A 7,182-nucleotide genomic window follows, 5' to 3' on the forward strand; every position below is an offset into this window, starting at 1 on the left:
ACATTGACCGGGAGGGGCAAAGGCAGAGAGGGGGAAGAGGACGGGAATGGGTGGGAATAAGAGAAAGTTGTCAGAGGGAGAGGGAAGTGAGTGGAAGAGAGAGAATGGAAGTGGAAATAGGGACAAAAAGTGGGAATAGAAAATGAGCGAATGTAGGAATAGGGAGAGTGTGTGAAAGTGGGAATGGGAACAGAAAGTGTAGGAATGGGAGAGAAATAAAAGTAAGTGAGAATGGGGAGAGAGAGAAACAAAATGGGAATGAGCAGAGGGAGAGATTGGGAGAGAGAGAGAGATTGGGAAGAGGGAGAAGGAATGGGAAGAGATAATACTGAGAGATAGACAAACTGAAGGACAGAAAGAAAAGGGGATTTGGGACCGAGTGAGGCTGTGATTGGGAGAGACAAAACCAGGAGAGAGGGAGGGGAAATGGGTTGAGAGAGTGAGGGAATAGGGAGAGAAAGAGAGAATGTGAAGCGTGGGGAATGAAGGACAGAAAGGAGGAGTGAGAGAATGTGGGTGAAAGTGGTAAGGGGAGAGAAGGGAATGGGGAGAGAGTAGAAACATAGAAAATTAATTACACAGAAGGAGGCCATTTAGCCCATCACCATTAGCGACTCCTCAGATACTGAAGCAGTCCGTGTAGAAATGCAGCAAGACCTGGACAATATCCAGGCTTGGGCTGATAAGTGGCAAGTAACATTCACGCCACACAAGTGCCAGGCAATGGCCATCTGCAACAAGAGAGAATCTAACCATCTCCCCTTGACATTCAATGGCATTGCGATTGCTGAATCCCTCACTATTAACATCCTGGAGGTTACCATTGAATAGAAACTGAACTGGAGTAGCCATATAAATACCGTGGCTACAAGAGCAGGTCAGAGGCTAGGAATCCTGCAGCAAGTAACTGACGTCCTGACACCCCAAAGCCTGTTCACCATCTAAAAGGCACAAGTCAGGAGTGTGATGGAATACCCTTCACTTACCTGGATGGGTGCAACTCGAACAAGACTCAAGAAGCTCGACACCATCCAGGACAAAGCAGCCCGCTTGATTTGCACCCCGTCCACAAACATTCACTCCCTCCACCACCGACGCACAGTGGCAGCAGTGTGTACCATCTACAAGATACACTGCAGCAATGCACCAAGGCTCCTTAAACAGCACCTTCCAAACCCGTGATCACTACCACCTGGAAGGACAAGGGCAGCAGATACACACGAATATTACCACCTGCAAGTTCCCCTCCAAGCCACACACCATCCTGACTTGGAACTATATCGCCGTTCCTTCATTGTCGCTGGGTCAAAATCCTGGAACTCCCTTCCTAACAGCACTGTGGGTGTACCTACCTCACATGACTGCAGTGGTTCAAGAAGGCAGCTCACCACCACCTTCTCAAAGGCAGTTAGAGGGATGGGCAATAAATGCTGGCCTGGCCAGTGATGCCCCCATCCCATGAATGACTAAAAAAAAGTTTTTGCTGGCAGAAAAATGAGTTATCAAACCTGATTCTACAAATTACTTTAAATCTACGCTCCCTGGTTCTTGACTGTTCTGTTCATGGAAATAAGTCCTTCCCATCCGCCCGATCTTGGCCTCCTCAATTTTATACACCTCAATTAACTTTCACCTCAGCCTCCTGTTTCCCAATGAAAGCAAGCCCAGCCTATTGCTCATGGCTAAAAATATCCATTTCTGGTAACATTCTTTTAGTTTCGGTGACTGCAGCGTTGATAGCAACGGAGGTGCGTGAACGGGCTTACAGCTGTGAAGTCAATTTCAGCGTAAGTTTAAAAGTGAATTCCCTTTTGTTTTCGGAGGACCAGGGGACTGCTGAGTAAGGAAAAAGGTATATATTTGTGTGGTGGCTGTACCTGAGACACTACACGTGTAGTGTCTCCCACCCACCCTCCTCCTCTAACCATAAAAAAAAGGACTCTGGTGTGTTGATAAGGTAAGCTTTTTATTTAGGAAGTTCTGTCCGTTGGATTGCTAACCTAACAAGTTTTGACTTTTTGTTTTTTTTGGTTTTTCAGTAGATTTGTTGGGAATTTGGAATAGTGGGAATGGAGGTTAAGGCAGTTGCATGTTCCTCCTGCAGAATGTGGGAGGTAAGGGTCGCCAAGAGTGTCCCTGCTGACTGCATCTGTGGGAAGTGCACCCAACTCCAGCTCCTCGAGAACCGCGTCAGGGAACTGGAGCTGGAGCTGGATGAACTTCGGATCATTCGGGAGGCGGAGGAGGTTATTGAGAGGAGTTATGGGGAGGTAGTCACACCTCAGGTAAAAGAAGTAGGTAGATGGGTTACCGTCAGGGGAAGGAGAGGGAACCAGCAGGCAGTGCAGGGATCCCCTGTGGCCGTTTCCCTCAACAACAGGTATACCGTTTTGGATACTGTTGCGGGGGACGACTTACCAGGGGTAAGCAATGGGGTACAGATATCTGGCACAGAGTCTGTCCCTGTTGCTCAGAAGGGAAGGGGGAAGAGGAGCAGAACATTAGTCATTGGGGACTCTATAGTTAGGGGAACAGATAGGAGGTTCTGTGGGAACGAGAGAGACTCACGGTTGGTATGTTGCCTCCCAGGTGCCAGGGTTCGTGATGTCTCGGATCGTGTTTTTGGGATCCTTAATGGGGAGGGGGAGCAGCCCCAAGTCGTGGTCCACATAGGCACCAACGACATAGGTAGGAAGAGAGATGGGGATTTAAGACAGAAATTTAGGGAGCTAGGATGGAAGCTTAGAGCGAGAACAAACAGAGTTGTTATCTCTGGGTTGTTGCCCGTGCCACGTGATAGCGAAGCGAGGAATAGGGAGAGAGAGGAGTTGAACACGTGGCTGCAGGGATGGTGCAGGAGGGAGGGTTTTGGTTTCCTGGATAATTGGGGCTCTTTCTGGGGTAGGTGGGACCTCTACAAACAGGATGGTCTTCACCTGAACCAGAGGGGTACCAATATCCTGGGGGGGGAGGTTTGCTAGTGCTCTTCGGGGGGGTTTAAACTAATTCAGCAGGGGAATGGGAACCTAAATTGTAGTGCCAGTGTACAGGATGTTGAGAGTAGTGAGGTCAGGGATATGGTTACAAGGACGCAAGAGGGCACTGGCAAGCAAGAACCTGGTTTAAAGTGTGTCTATTTCAACGCCAGGAGCATCCGGAATAAGGTGGGTGAGCTTGCAGCATGGGTTGGTACCTGGGATCTCGATGTAGAGGCCAATTCGGAGACATGGGTAGAGCAGGGGCAGGAATGGATGTTGCAGATTCCGGGATTTAGATGTTTCAGTAAGAACAGAGAAGATGGTAAAAGAGGGGGGGGGGGGGTGTGGCATTGTTAATCAAGGAGAGTATTACAGCGACAGAAAGGACGTTTGAGGACTCGGCTACTGAGGTAGTATGGGCTGAGGTTAGAAACAGGAGAGGTGAGGTTACCCTGTTGGGAGTCTTTTATAGACCTCCGAATAGTTCCAGAGATGTAGAGGAAAGGATAGCGAAGATGATTCTCGACAGGGGTGAGAGTAACAGGGTAGTTGTTATGGGGGACTTTAACTTTCCAAATATCGACTGGAAATACTATAGTTCGAGTACTTTAGATGGGTCAGTTTTTGTCCAGTGTGTGCAGGAGGGTTTTCTGACACAGTATGTGGACAGGCCAACCAGGGGCGATGCCACATTGGATTTGGTACTGGGAAATGAACCCGGCCAGGTGTTCGATTTAGATGTAGGTGAGCACTTTGGTGACAGTGATCACAATTCGGTTAGGTTTACCTTAGCGATGGGCAGGGACAGGTATATACCGCAGGGCAAGAATTATAACTGGGGGAAAGGAAATTATGATGCGATTAGGCAAGATTTAGGATGCGTAGGATGGGGAAGGAAACTGCAGGGGATGGGCACAATCGAAATGTGGAGCTTATTCAAGGAGCAGCTACTGTGTGTCCTTGATAAGTATGTACCTGTGAGGCAGGGAGGAAGTTGTCGTGCGAGGGAGCCGTGGTTTACTAAAGAAGTTGAAGCGCTTGTCGAGGAAGAAGAAGGCTTATGTTTGGATGAGACGTGAAGGCTCAGTTAGGGCGCTTGAGAGCTACAAGCTAGCCGGGAAGGATCGAAAGGGAGAGCGAAGAAGAGCAAGGAGAGGACACGAGAAGTCATTGGTGGATCGGATCAGGGAAAACCCTAAGGCTTTCTATAGGTATATCAGGAATAAAAGAATGACTAGAGTTAGATTAGGGCCAATCAAGGATAGTAGTGGGAAGTTGTGTGTGGAATCAGAGGAGATAGGGGAAGTGTTAAATGAATATTTTGCGTCAGTATTTACTGTAGAGAAAGAAAATGTTGTTGAGAATACTGAGATTCAGGCTACGAGGCTAGATGGGATTGAGGTTCACAAGGAGGAGGTGTTAGCAATTTTGGAAAGTGTGAAAATAGATAAGTCCCCTGGGCCAGATGGGATTTATCCTAGGATTCTCTGGGAAGCTCGGGAGGAGATTGCAGAGCCTTTGTCCTTGATCTTTATGTCGTCATTGTCGACAGGAATAGTGCCGGAAGACTGGAGGATTGCAAATGTTGTCCCCTTGTTCAAGAAGGGGAGTAGAGACAGCCCTGGTAATTATAGACCTGTGAGCCTTACTTCGGCTGTGGGTAAAATGTTGGAAAAGGTTATAAGAGACAGGATTTATAATCATCTTGAAAAGAATAAGTACATTAGAGATAGTCAGCACGGTTTTGTGACGGGTAGGTCGTGCCTCACAAACCTTATTGAGTTTTTCGAGAAGGTGACCAAACAGGTGGATGAGGGTAAAACAGTGGATGTGGTGTATATGGATTTCAGTAAGGCGTTTGATAAGGTTCCCCACGGTAGGCTATTGCAGAAAATACGCAAGTATGGGGTTGAAGGTGATTTAGAGCTTTGGATCAGAAATTGGCTAGCTGAAAGAAGACAGAGGGTGGTGGTTGATGGCAAATGTTCATCCTGGAGTTTAGTTACTAGTGGTGTACCGCAAGGATCTGTTTTGGGGCCACTGCTGTTTGTCATTTTTATAAATGACCTGGAAGAGGGTGTAGAAGGGTGGGTTAGTAAATTTGCAGATGACACTAAGGTCGGTGGAGTTGTGGATAGTGCCGAAGGATGTTGTCGGGTACAGAGAGACATAGATAGGCTGCAGAGCTGGGCTGAGAGATGGCAAATGGAGTTTAATGCAGAAAAGTGTGAGGTGATTCACTTTGGAAGGAGTAACAGGAATGCAGAGTACTGGGCTCATGGGAGGATTCTTGGTAATGTAGATGAACAGAGAGATCTTGGTGTCCAGGTGCATAAATCCCTGAAGGTTGCTAACCAGGTTAATAGGGCTGTTAAGAAGGCATATGGTGTGTTAGCTTTTATTAGTAGGGGGGTCGAGTTTCGGAGCCACGAGGTCATGCTGCAGCTGTACAAAACTCTGGTGAGACCGCACCTGGAGTATTGCGTGCAGTTCTGGTCACCGCATTATAGGAAGGATGTGGAAGCTATGGAAAGGGTGCAGAGGAGATTTACTAGGATGTTGCCTGGTATGGAGGGAAGGTCTTACGAGGAAAGGCTGAGGGACTTGAGGTTGTTTTCGTTGGAGAGAAGGAGGAGAAGAGGTGACTTAATAGAGACATATAAGATAATCAGAGGGTTAGATAGGGTGGATAGTGAGCGTCTTTTTCCTCGGATGGTGATGGCAAACACGAGGGGACATAGCTTCAAGTTGAGGGGTGATAGATATAGGACAGATGTGAGAGGTAGTTTCTTTACTCAGAGAGTAGTAAGGGCGTGGAACGCCCTGCCTGCAGCAGTAGTAGATTCGCCAACTTTAAGGGCATTTAAGTGGACATTGGATAGACACATGGATGAAAATGGAATAGTGTAGGTCAGATGGTTTCACAGGTCGGCGCAACATCGAGGGCCGAAGGGCCTGTACTGCGCTGTAATGTTCTAATTCTCATAAATCTCCTCTGTATGCTCTCTGGTGTGATCACATCCTTCCTGTAATGCAGTGGCCAGAAGTGTACGCAGTACTGTAGCTGTGGTCTAGCTAGTGTTTTATACAGGTCCAGTATGTTTATACTCTCTCTCCCCATTCTCACTCTCACATTACCTCTTTCACCCACATTTTCTCTTTCCCCATTCCCTCCTCTCTGCTTCCCATTGTCTCCCAATTCTCTTCCCCTGTTTTCTCTCTCTCCCCATTCCCCCACTCACTCAATCCATTTTTCCTCCCTCTCTCCTCATCCTCCCAGCTCTCATATCTGGGCCTCAGCTAATAAAGCAAAGTGGCCTATATGCCTTCTTGACCACCTTATTTACCAATCCTGATGCCATCAGTGATCTGTAAACATGCACTGCAAAGTACACTTCCCAGTCTTTCTTTGGCCTCCTTGGGTAAGCGCCTGGAGGTGGTCAGTGGTTTGTGGAGCAGCGCTTGGAGTGGCTATAAAGGCCAATTCTAGAGTGACAGACTCTTCCACAGGTGCTACAGATAAAATTGGTTCTCGGGTCTGTTACACAGTTGGCTCTCTCCTCGCACTTCTGTCTTTTTTCCTGCCAACTGCGAAGTCTCTTCGACTCGCCACACTTTAGCCCCACCTTTATGGCTACCCGCCAGCTCTGGCGATCACTGGCAACTGACTCCCACGACTTGTGATCAATGTCACAGGACTTCATGTTGCGTTTGCAGACGTCTTTAAAGCAGAGACATGGACGGCTGATGGGTCTGATACCAGTGACGAGCTCGCTGTACAATGTGTCCTTGGGGATTCTCCCATCTTCCATGCGGCTCACATGGCCAAGCCATCTCAAGAGACGCTGGCTCAGTAGAGTGTATATGCTGGGGATGTTGGCCACCTCGAGGACTTCTGTGTTGGAGATACGGTCCTGCCACCTGATGCCAAGGATTCTCCGGAGGCAGCGAAGATGGAATGAATTGAGACGTTGCTCTTGGCTGACGTACATTGTCCAGGTCTCGCTGCCATAGAGCAAGGTACTGAGGACGCAGGCTTGATGCACTCGGACTTTTGTGTTCCGTGTCAGTGCGCCATTTTCCCACACTCTCTTGGCCAGTCTGGACATAGCAGTGGAAGCCTTTCCCATGTGCTTGTCGATTTCTGCATCTAGAGACAGGTTACTGGTGATAGTTGAGCCTAGGTAGGTGAACTCTTCAACCA

This window comes from Heterodontus francisci, unplaced genomic scaffold, assembly GCF_036365525.1.
Source record: "Heterodontus francisci isolate sHetFra1 unplaced genomic scaffold, sHetFra1.hap1 HAP1_SCAFFOLD_606, whole genome shotgun sequence".
NCBI classification, from domain to species: domain Eukaryota; kingdom Metazoa; phylum Chordata; class Chondrichthyes; order Heterodontiformes; family Heterodontidae; genus Heterodontus; species Heterodontus francisci.